General features: G+C 43.9%; 1 long non-coding RNA gene across 1 annotated transcript in view; it reads left to right on the top strand.

The window, feature by feature from the left end:
* The window catches only part of LOC117887532, a 20,719-nt gene extending 8,719 nt beyond the window's left edge, over positions 1-12,000 (top strand). Inside the window, exons 2-3 of the long non-coding RNA XR_004648177.1 lie at positions 4,885-5,051; positions 11,352-12,000. This is a non-coding gene — a long non-coding RNA (uncharacterized LOC117887532). The remainder of the gene's footprint in view (positions 1-4,884; positions 5,052-11,351) is intronic.
* The last annotated feature ends 506 nt before the right edge of the window (positions 12,001-12,506 follow it).

Raw genomic sequence — 12,506 nt, 5'->3', positions numbered from 1 at the left:
GCTGCCCGAGCGCTATGGGCTTCAGGCAGCCCCCTTGCCTCCGGACCCCAGCCGCCGGCCGGGCACTTCCCCTCCCGGGCTCCGGCGGCGCAGGGTCCGGAGGCATGGGGGCTGCCTGAAGCTGGTAGCGCTCGGGCAGCTCGGCTCTTAAACAGAGCTGAAGAGTCGGGGGAGGAGCAGAGCCGCCATTTTCCCGGACATGTTCGGCTTTTTGGCAATTCCCCCCGGACGGGGGTTTGAGTGCTGAAAAGCCGGACATGTCCAGGAAAAAGAGGACGTATGGTAACCCTAGTTAAAACTGTACTTAAACTGTATAGTTTTGGGCCTATCCACACTGGGCAGCAGCAGATTTAGCCTGAACCAGTTTTAAACCAGGTTCATCAGACAGTTCCTGGCCCTGTGCAGACTGGGGATTTGGGACAGTACCATATAGGCATTAAGGCAAAAGAGTTAGTACCATAAGGGCTACCAGTAGTTCCCTCATGTGTGCAAACAAGAACTTATTCTTACCTTGTTTTCTGCTAAGCAGGACAGCATTCAGTTGCTTCTATTTTCCTTCCAGTTAGCATCCCTTTTCTCCCAAGCTCCCAGTTGTAAAATGAAGCCACTGAGCGCAGCCTAAGAATTACTGTTAACAATCACTAAACTCATAACCACTGTTTAAATTACAGGGGGGAAGGGGTGCTTAGAGGCCAGGCCCCCTTATTACTTTTAAGGGCTACCTCATTTCTGTCTCATGGACCTCTTACTTCTGGTTACTGTTTAGATTAAAGCAAGACACTTGACATTCAGCCTCCCCCAACACTTTTTCCCATAATTCAAGCACTGCTCATAATCCTTTCACCTTCCCCTTGTCCCAATCAGACTCCTGCTGTACTGGTAGAATACAGCTTCCTAAGCCTTGCTGGGCCCAAGTTGAGGGAGTTACAAACAGCACAGGTTGCTTGAGTTAGCACTAATGAGCCTCACAGTTGCCAGTTATTGTTTGTTTAGTGACTGCCCTGGGTCACAGAAGCCTAGGATAGAAGGGGCTGCTAGTTTAAAAAAACAGCAATGCATCCCCAGAGTTAGAGATACTGATTTCTAAGCAGGAGATGCCTGTCCCTGATATACCAGCTTCATTTGATGTACATGTGCTGTGGCAAGGAGGCCAGTTCCAGTCTCACGCTTCCTTTGCACTCTTGCTCCTGCTTCCCCACAACCCATCTGAATTATTCCCATTTTCTCTTCTCACCAAGTTTCCTCTTCTCGCTCCAGAGCTGACATGAATTACAGCCCTTGGTACATGTACTGGTAACATGAGGGGCTGCATGACTGTAATCTTGGAGGGTACTGTTTGTACAAGCAGCATCTTGCTTGTAAAAGTGCTTTCCCCTCATGATCCTCCCCTCCAGGCCTCTCTCTAGCAGTCCTGGTTCACCACCTAGGCCTTTTCTATACAACTCACATTCTTGGTCGCACGCCTGGCCTTCACATTCCTCATCCCTGTATCCCAGCTCACACTCCTAGTCCTCCTCACCACCCCAATTTATACTCCTGGTCATGCCCTCAGGAATTGCCCCCTTCTCTCTCAAACTCCTGGCCTCTCCACAGACTCCTGACTAAGTGCTTCAGCTAATCACTTTCCAAAGTGCTTCCTCACACTGCTGCACGGACTCCACTGTGGAGGGAGTAAGGGAGGAAGCTGCTCAGTGAGGCCTCCTCAGTCTGTGCATAGTGCCTCCCAGCAAGGGCATAGCAGGAAGTGCTGCGGTAGCTGGTGCTATCCTTCTTTGCAACCTGCTTTCCTGGCAGCATGGCTCACCAGGCCTTGGTCAGTGGCAGAGGGTGAGTAGATGGGAGAAGGACACAGTAGGTGGGAGGATGGGGAGGATGTTCAGTTTTGTCTCTTCCCCCTCTCCCCCACTCTATTTTTCTAGTAGAGTTGTGGGGAAGACAGTACTGGAGAGAAGGAAAGATGGAGGGGTGGGGGATCTCACCCCTTCTTCAGCTGCTGTGCATATGAATATAGCCCATAACCACTTCAAAACCATGCTCTGCACCTGAGAGACCTTGAAGTCCCAGTTCCGTGAAGGCTGTGCCCACACAGACGTTTACTCCTACGCAGAGCCCCATCAGCTTCCTAGTGAATGGCCTATGTGTGGATCCCTAGGATTGGGAGCCTAGTCCAGAGTGTGATTTTTTTTTCTTTTTTTAAAGAGTTCTGATATGGTGGTGCGCCGGCAAGCCGTGGGAGTCAAACCAACCTTAAGCGGTGTTTGAAACCAATTCAGTTAGTACTGTTTTAGCCCCACTGTACACAAGGCCTGTGATGGAGACTCTGGCCCTTCCCCTTCTTTAATCGTATGTAAATGTGGTTTCCACAAGAGTGAGGGATACAGTTATTTTATTTATTATTTTCTATGGACAGTTAGTAATAAAAATGTTTTTTTATATAATACCCACCATTAACACACTGCCAGCTAAAATACCCCCAGCCACCAGCAACTAAGATTTTCTCTACCCCAATCCCTCAGGAAAATCCTAGTTTAATAGGTGGGCATTTGCGGTGTGGCAAAATTTGGACCTCGGTGGGAAAGCAAATTCTAGAGTTCAGGGCTCTCCATTATCTCCAGCCCCAAGTTGTAGCTGTCCAATGTGACTGTCCGTTCCAGCTGCAAAGCTGACCTCCACTGTTGCAGTATAACAAGGAGAGAGCCAGATTCTCAGATAAACAGGGACCCAACATACAAAAGAGTATTGCATAAGGCTTAAAGTCTAATTCTGCTCTTAGTGAAGTCGATGGCAAAACTCCCGTAAGTGTGGGCACAGTTCCTATTGACCGCTCTGCCAAGGCTTCTCAATCCTAACCTGCATCTCTCCTATCTCCTATTACAGTTCCAAACCTATCTTTAGCTGAGACTGACAGCTGAGCTAAATTGTTCCATTATGCAGTGACTTTGTAATGAGGAAAAATATATTGTGAAGGGACCACTTTCTAGATGAGATGGTAGTTAAGTCTTCATGACCAGTTCAATCATTGATTTCTCAGCTGAGGCTTCTGACTAGGGCATAATTGCAGGGGTGATTTTTTTCTTCTTTTTTTCTTTTTGTTTGTGATGCACATATTTATTGATTATGAAGCACATTGCTTATTTCACTGCTTGCTTATTTCACGTAAGCTGCCATTATGGAGAAAAATGTTCCAGTCACTGCTGAATTCAGGCAGATTTGAACCAGTGACTTGGATGTGAAAAGTTGAGACTCTAGTGTTCTATGCTCTACTTTCTCCCACCCCTGCGATAATGATGTAACACAGCACTTGTGTGCTGATTGACATGATCAAAGTGCTTCCAAACATCAATCTTGAGCCATAACAATAGGACCATCACAATTACATTTATGGAATAGGACATACTTTTAAAAGACATCAGATGAATTCCAACCCACGCTTTGGAGCATTAAGACAAGCTCTTAAAAACGGAGATTCTGTCTGCTCTGTATGGACATTAAAGATCTATGGCACTTTTTTTAAGTTGAGAAGTTTGCCACAGCTAAAATTTCCCTGACCACTCCCCACCGTTATGCAGCATGCCATGTGCCAATTGTCCATCTGGCTGCTATTCTCCACCCCAGGAATAGATGAATTTGAGTGCTGCATGAATTGATTCCTGAATGTCTTTTGTAAAATGCTTTGAGAATCCTTCTAGATAATTTCAGTGTGAGACATTACTATGAAGGTACAGCTACAAAAGCAATGGCATGAGGGCCAGGATCGTGAAAGAGATGGAAAAGGTTTTCAGCAAAAAAAGCTTTTAGAGTTTCTCTCTGTGTATACTCTGAAAGAGGTCAAAGGTTCATTGTATGATGGCAAGCATGTGAATGCTGTGTGTACACCATAGGCGGTAATTAGATCATCTTTCTAAATTATGTTATCAGGAAATGTCTGATGTATGGGTCTAAAATACTCTAGATTATACTCTGAGAATAGAATGTTCTCTGCATAAAGAGTGAGCTTGTATTAAATCAATGAGAATGTACTCAGAAACATCAATTAAAGTTAATAGGATTCTTTACCACAGCACCAGGAAGCTGGAATAGTTTAAAATACTTAAGTCTCCTAACCCTCTTTGCTTCCCTAGGAAACTTAAAAAAAAACAACAACAAAAAAACCAAATGGGAAAATTGGGTCCCAGGCGTCTCAAGATGAGCATCTTAAACATTCCACCTTTCCAAAATGAGCAGACACTTTTGACTAGAAGGTCACAAAACAAATCCATGACAGAGCTGGGAATAGAATCAAGGTCTTCAGATTCTCAATCCTGTGCCTTACCCACTGCACTCAGTTACAGAAATGGCACAAGTCTGGGTACTTTGAATGTGATTAGTGGCTATCTGTAGTACTAGCCCGTGGAGTTCATATTTAAATGCCATACAAACAATTATCTGTTGGGTCCAATGGTTGCTCTACTGTTGGGGCACTTGGGACACTAACCTTAGTTTACCTTCATTATAATTTCATGCACCATTCACAGAGGTTAATTCAGCTGCAAAATTTGGATCTGGATCTAATTTGGAACTGCCCCTAAGCTCAAGGCAGTTCATATCAGAGTGTTTTGATTCAGGCCCCGCTCTATCTCCAAGTTGCTCAAATAGCATGGTGATGAGCTTGTGATAGTTGGATAGCAAATCCCCTCCTGGATACTTGGTAGAGAAAGGGCCCTCTGTAGAATTAATAAGCTTTTTCAGCTGAGCTAATTATTCAGCGGCTGGTATTTCTCATTCTCTGTATTATACAGGACAGCAGATTCCATTCACAACTCATACACCAAATAGCTTTAGGGCCTTCAGTTTTAGTGGTTTGTTTTATTAATATTTGTTTTTTTAAATGCTTTTTCTCTTCAGGCAAAACCTGCTCTCTTTTCGTCACAATCCCTGTAATGAATTGAGGTATACAAAGCTGGTCATACAATACGTAGCAGCAGCGCGGAGAAAGACTCTTAGGGAAGAGTTTCCATAGAAACACTGACGTCCTGCCCTGCTAACAGGACATCGAGTTCCTTGAACGGGAGGTACGTTTTTTTTTAAAGGAGCAGTTAGATGGCAGAAAGCCAACCGAGCAGAGCTATGATTGCTTCTCCCAGCAGAATAGGATTTGTAGTTGGGGAAAAAAGAAGCTACCCTTGTATTATAAAATTTATGCTTTGATGACTAAATGATACAATATGTATCATGGTAAATAATTAAACTGCTGACCATACAGTGATCAATAGAGAGAGCCAAAAAATGTTAAAACGGTATTTGAGGCTGTGAAATAATGCTTCTAAAACCATGTCAGATTGTCACAAATTCCATCCCTAGGTGCCTTAAATTCAGCACAAACCCACATGATGCAGACAAAAAGGCTCCAAGGGGCATCCAAGGTTGCACCGCAATGGTACAGCCTCCCTGGTTGGCCTTGGATTGAGACAAACGGGCTGCAGGTTGCCCACCACTGGTATAAAGGCATTCACACCAGGGAGTTGTCCCGCTTTAACAGTATTAAGTTTCTAAACCAAGATAGTTAAAACAGTGTGTGCATAGACAAGTTCTTAGAAGGAAGAGTACCACCTATTAACTAGTCATCAGGACTTTCTACACCACCCTGGGGCAACCAACCAAATACTGGCCACCTGACTACCTAGTTTATGAGATCACAATTCAAGGTGTTTCCTTTAGCCTCCACCCATGACTCAGTTGTTTTGTTTTTGTGGGAGAGTGCGTTCCTAGGCTGAGTGTATTGCCCTTCATGGTGTGCATGCATCTTATCTGTCTAGGTATTTAAACTGCACTTGTCACACTGATATATATGAACACCTTCCAAACTGACATAAAATCTAACATATAGTGTAATTAGCCCTCAGATCCCTCTGGCTTCTTAGAAGAGAAGTTTCTCTAAGTAAAGTGACTCTTCCATGTTATCTTAATTATTTATAAGTCCTTCTTTTAATGTATAGAGAAATATTTACACTTCAGCTGCTATGAGGAGGTTTGGCAGGCTTGTCTATTATCTAATATGATTCTTTCTCTTACCTTTCCCTTGAAAATATTTACTATCATCACCTTTTTGGGCCAATAGGTATGTTTTGCCAGAACTCAGACACATACCTGCTGCTGGTCCTTCTTTGTGTGTCCATTTCTGCAGTACACCTTGTTGAACAGGTTTTATTAAAACAAGCCCTATGCAACCATCATGCAAATAGAGCAGTTCTACCTCCTGCAGACAGGGACTGATCCCACTGAAGTCAATGGGAGCCTTTCCTATAATTCTCTAACAGGAGTTTCAAATATTGTCACAAACTTAGGGTTCTGAAGTGGTTTGCAATTTTATTTTCACCATACAGTTTGAAGTAGCTACAATAATAATGCAAAAACCATACTCTACAGGAGCTGCAGACAATGGGCTTGGTCCATCTCATGACAAGTACAAAGCTATAGAGGCTAAGATTTTCAAAAGTGGCCTCTGATTTTGAATGCCTAACTTGAGACAATTTGGGCCTAATTTTCAGAGATACCAAGCACTTGTAGCTCCCATTAACTTCTGATGGAGTTGTGGATGCTCATCACTTTCTGATAATCATCAAGGTGAATAATCAAGGTGTCTCAAGTTGAGTGCCCAAGAACTGAGGCACTCAACTTGAAAGGTGCCTGCGGACGGTCAATGTAAACAAAATGTCTCACGGACTGCCAGCGGATTACCCTGATGGGCCGCGTGCGGCCCGTGAGCTGCAGGTTGCCCACCACTGCTTTATACCAATATAAACAGTTTGGTTACTAATCTAGGGCCCCAACTCAGCAAAGCACTTAATCTCATGCTTAAATGTAATTGAAGCCAATGGGATTTAATGCATATACTTAAAGTTAAGCATGTGTTTAAGTGCTTTGCTTAATTGGGGCCTAAACTCAGATGTGAAAACTCACCAGAGACTGGCAGCATTGCTCAGGGCCAGCTCCTTTTTCTTTGTTTTTATTGGGAAGTGCTGCTTCATAAAACCCAAAATGGTAAAGCACCAGAATAGGCATGAGAATGGTTATATGTTAAAAAAGGGTAGATGGCAACAGGAAAACAACATGAGAAGTGGAGGTCCCATCTCTTAATCTTTTTCATATATCTATAACTGTAATAGGCAACTAGAGATTCTCGTAGTCCCAAATGCTAGTTTATGTGTCTGTCTAACACTATCCCCTGAAATATATCTCTCTTTTCATGTAGGCCCCACTCCATGTCCATTACTTGCAAAAGTCACCATCTATTTGGTTATGAAAATAATTTACAAGAGGACTTCCAGCTTGCCTTGATCTGTAGTTTTCTCACCTGCAGTGCAGTCATTTCATTTCACCGTTGTTGAGTCTATGGTAGGCCTTAGAGAGAGACCCTGTGTGTTGATGACACCAAGCAGCATAGATTGTGTGTAGTTAGTTTGGGAGCTGGAGAATCAAAAAGAGCTGTGGGTCCTATCTGTGTCCAGGTGCATAAATAAATTATTGCATTTATATTCATTATAGCTGAGTTCTGGCTCTTTTCCACTGTAGGCTGCGTGGCCATCCCTCCTTGTCAGTCTCTGGGGGAGGCCATGCCTCCCCCGCTGTCACCTACCTGCAAAGGTGAGCTCAAAGGGGGGAATTAGCTACAACTAGTGTTCTGGCCCTCCAGCCAGGCAGAACAGTACAGCAGCAACAGTTAGTAGGTTCTGACCTGCCAGCAGGGCAGCATGACTAAGCATGACTATGAGCTTCAGGCCCAGTCGGGGCAGCGCACCAATAAAGTCTAGGGGCTCAGGCACAGGGGCCCGAGGCGCGCAGGCCTCTGGGCCTAAGGAGGAGGGAGTACTGCCATCCCCAGGGTGGGGTGGCAGGGGGGACACGGGCCCACCCAACTGCATCACATCGCAGCCAGATGGTTGCCTGGTTTCCATGGGCTGCTTCTTACTCTCCCCCTCAGGTGTACCTGTGTCCGTTGTCTCAGGGAACGCTGGCCAGTCTGCAGGCAGCAGCCCCAACAGCTCCTCTGTGTCTCAATCGGCTGGCAGCCTGGGGAGATCCGGCCAGGGCAGCCCCGGCAGTTCCTCAGTGCCTTGGTCAACCAACAGTCCTGGGAGTTCTGACCAATCCTCAGGAGGCAACTCCAGGAGTTACTCTCGGGCTCCAGCAGCAGGCGGGATGCATCTGTCTCCTGTGGCGGCTCCCAGCCAACTGAGCTGCAGGGCCCACCTTTTATACTTCCCCTTCCTGTTCCATCCTTCCATTTCTGGCGGGGCAGACATGACTCTTCTGGTTTGGCCCACTAGGGAATGTGTTGCGCTCCCTCCTTGTCACTCTCTAAGGGAGGCCATGCCTCTTTGCTACATCCACATTCATCCATCAGCAATGTCTATAATACAGGTAGCCATTGTACCCAACCTCATACTTAGTTCCATCTTCTGATCTTTCATCCACAAGATTTGCAAAATGTTTGCAATATCTGAGAATTATTGCAAACTACATGCATGAAATGATTTACCATCTAAAAAGTCTTGGTCAGGAATCATTTAGTCTTTGATAATTTTTTGCTACGTTCAGAAATCAAAACCGTTTCTTACAATAAAGAAAAATAAGTTGCCATTGCATGCTTGTAAATAGAGGTTTTTGTTCCCCAACCATGATACAAATGTGGGACATTGAACCATTTTGCTGTGTTACAGTTACATTCATCACAAGAATATTGCAAAGTCATCAACCTCTCACTTCAAATAACAAACCAGAGGTTGACAGGACAGAATAAAAAATAACAAAATGAGGATTACAACATCTTAAAGACAAGAACCTGGAAAAAAAATTAAACATGACAGTAACAATTACAGCCATCTAGTGGGCAAAGTTAAAAAAAAGCTGATAGAAAAATACATGTACATTTTTAAAAAAAAAATGCAAATTATTTTTTTTAATGGGCTGGTGCCATTTTTTTGTTTCGTTTTGATGGATAAATAAGACAGAAACGTTTTTTTTTTAAATGAGGTTTTTTTCTGCTAATTTTTGACCTTGGAAAACTCAGGAATGCCAGCTTGGGTCTGCTAATTCTGCTTTTGTTCAGAGACTTGTTGAGGTTCTCAGAGGATGTATATTGTTAGCACTCACATTTTAATTGAAAGGACAGAATTGATTCTTTAACAAAGACTTCCTTTCTCCAAATGGTCCATTAAAATTTGAAGTTAAATATGTGCTAACTTAATCAAATAAAAATCAACAAGTTTTAAACAGCGATTACAAATCTCTTCTCCTTTCAGCTGCTCTACTTTCACCCTCTTGGCTGTTGACATAATGATTTCAGAAGACCTCCAGTCATCACACTTTACGTCTACACTTACCGGAGGGTCCGGCGGCAGGCAATCGATGTTCTGGGATCGATTTATCACGTCTGGTTTAGACGCAATAAATCGATCCCGGATCGATCCTGGAAGTGCTCGCCGTCAACGCCGGTACTCCAGCTCGGCGAGAGGAGTACGCGGCATCGACGGGGGAGCCTCCCTGCCGTGTCTGGACCCGCGGTAAGTTCGGACTAAGGTACTTCGAATTCAGCTACATTATTAACGTAGCTGAATTTGCGTACCTTAGTCCGAAGTGGGGCATTAGTGGGGACCAGGCCACAGAGTCTTTCCTGCTAGACTGGATGTAAGTCTCTAAAGTGAAAAAGCAAACAGACAATAAAAGCTTAAAAGTGTTTTTTAATTTTTTTTTTCTATCAGAAGTTTTTTTAAAAAGTACTAGCCTATTTCTTTTCTTTTGCAGTTCACCTGTAAATACAAAACATGGGCCCACATTGTAAACTTAAGATCTGGATTCCAAAGACCCCAGTATTTTTATTTGGCCCATTATAAAGTTAGGAGCCATCTCTCTGTCTCTCTCTTCCCCTCCCCTTCTCTCTCTCTCTCGGGTGACCAGATGTCCCGATTTTATAGGGACAGTCCTGATTTTTGGGTCTTTTTCTTATATAGGCTCCTATTACCCCCCCACCCCCTGTCCCGATTTTTCACACTTGCTCTCTGCTGTCTCTCTCTCTCTCTCTCTCTCTCTCACACACACACACACACACACACACACACACACACACACACACACACACACACACACACACAGATTTGGGGCAGTCCTTTGGAGTGGAATAAAGTGCTATAGGATTTTTAATCTCCATGACAAGCAATAACTGACTGAATTTGGGAAGTCCTCCTTGGCATGCATTTAAGCCAGTATTAATGAAAAACTCCACATGCCAATCTCATGAGTCACCCCAAACAGCGGTTTCTAATACTCATTGTGCATATTGGCTCGACTTCTCTTAAATAAATAAATAAAAAAGTAAGCAAATTCACGTACAATCTGTGCATCACCAGTGATTACAAGTACATAGTTGTAGAGTTTGGTTACTGCTCCTGTTGACTTCAATGGGGATTTTGTCCTTGGCTCCAACTGGAGCCAATTTGGGCCGTTAGTCAAGTTACTTTACATCACACATATTGATTTCCAAAACTTTACACTGCAAGAAGCTTTACAGTGCGATACCCGACAGTCCCTATCCCTTCATTTCACATTCTAGGCAGAAATCTTTTACAGAAAATATGTAAAGTTCTCTGTGCACCCATAATACAAATCTCTCTGGAAGTAGATATACAAAGATGTATGCACATGATGCATCTAAATCCCCTCTGTGTCCTGTACCCCTTCAGCAAAAACAAATATCCAAGTAGCAATTTACCCAGAGCTAGGAAACATTTGGCGGAGGAGGGGGAAAGCTATTTAAATAATACTGCGATCCTGCAGAACCTGTTTGGTGTGTTGGAGTAAATCTTGGCTCTCACTTGTACAAATTGTGTGGGTGTTTTTACTTCCTTCTACAGGAGTGTAGGGGTGGGGTGAAGGGCAGAATGTCAGCTGCCTTAATTGTGAATTTCCTGGCCTTTGTCATTTTTGAATTGCAGCCCTATTTCGGCTTAGGTAGCGCAGTGCAACATATCATACAAACCCCTAGATAGACACAGAGCTAGCTTTTAGATGTAGTCGCTGAGATTTAATTAACCTTTGTCTTGACTAGTGGAAATAACTTGCTGTGACTCAGGGTGCATTTTTCACTTGCAAAGAAAAATGGTACTGAAGACAGGGGCTCTCGTTAGTTGTGTAAGTGCTGACCAGCGTGAATAAAACCCAATGAGAGTGCTTTTTAGGAGGACTGAAGTAAAATATATTATTTATTAGACTGTGAAGCCTTTGGAGCAGGAATAGATTCATAGTTTGCATAGTTTTCAATATAAAAACCATCCTGAGCTGCCATTATTGGTTAAAAATTATTATTTGTATTACAGCGGTGCCTAGAAGCCCCAGTGAAGAATGTGCTAGGTGCTGTACAGACCCATAATAAGAGACGGTCCCCATCCTGAAGAGCTTACAGTGGCACGCAGAGGTGAAGTGACTTGCTCAATATTGCAATATAAGTCAGTGTTAGACCCAGGAATATCACCCATTTGGCTTCCTGAGTCCCAGTCCAGTGCTCTTCCCACTGGGCCACACTATTACAGTAACTATGTGAATCTCTTATCAGCTCCTTTTCTTTCTTTAAATGTAAGTTTATATACAGTCCATACAATGTATCCTTCCAAGTGGAAGGAAATATCTGCATAGCATGTGTGTTCCCTGCTCCTTGGAGCATTGCTCCTGGCTGGAAGACCATATGACAGCGGGGTCTGTTTACTTTGTCAGTTTTCTATTATAATGAAAAGTCTGAACACACACAAGAGCAGTGGAAATCTGAAACCATTTGAAAATGGGGAGGCAAGGCTGCCATGTGCAAGGTACTTTCGGAGCTTGGACACAGCGCTGAGTAAAAATCCTACTGTCTCTGATACACATGAGCTCTCTTTCAGCCCCTGGGGCTGTGTTTCTTGTTCCATAGAGTCTCCTCCATGCTGAAGAGCCCTGATATAAGAAGGGTCCCTGAGCAGCAACAGACAGAAATCCCTGCTAATGGAACTCCATTGGGCCATGATCTCAAGGGGTGGATGCTAGAATCTCCATGTGGATTGCTCCTGCTTCCTGGCCAAATGACAGGATCTTCCAGTTTGTTGATCCTATGGTTCATTTCTCAGCTGGGAAGCCCTCCCAAATCCATTGGAGGGATCAAGGAGAAGCTCTGGTAGGGGATTCTCACAGGTTTTTCCTCTTCTTTGATACCTCCATCCTTCCTCCTCCTCCCTAGGTTTTACTGCTGAAATGGGCAATCTTGCCGTTCTAATGCACGCAGAGCAGTACACGTGCATGGTAGATCGTGCAAACCATGATCCTTGAACTTAATAAAATATAAAGGTCTAATCCTCTACGCACTGAAGTCGATGAGTGCTTTGCCTGTGACTTCAATGGAAAAATAGAAGGACACAGAGAAGCAAGATGACAAGGGGACAAAGACTGGCCTGGCGATCAATACAGAAAGGCTTTGCAAAAGGGGTGGGGTTTAAAGAGGGATC

This window comes from Trachemys scripta, chromosome 14 (assembly GCF_013100865.1).
Source record: "Trachemys scripta elegans isolate TJP31775 chromosome 14, CAS_Tse_1.0, whole genome shotgun sequence".
Taxonomy (NCBI): Eukaryota; Metazoa; Chordata; order Testudines; family Emydidae; genus Trachemys; species Trachemys scripta.
This window is presented reverse-complemented; position numbering and strand designations above follow the sequence as displayed.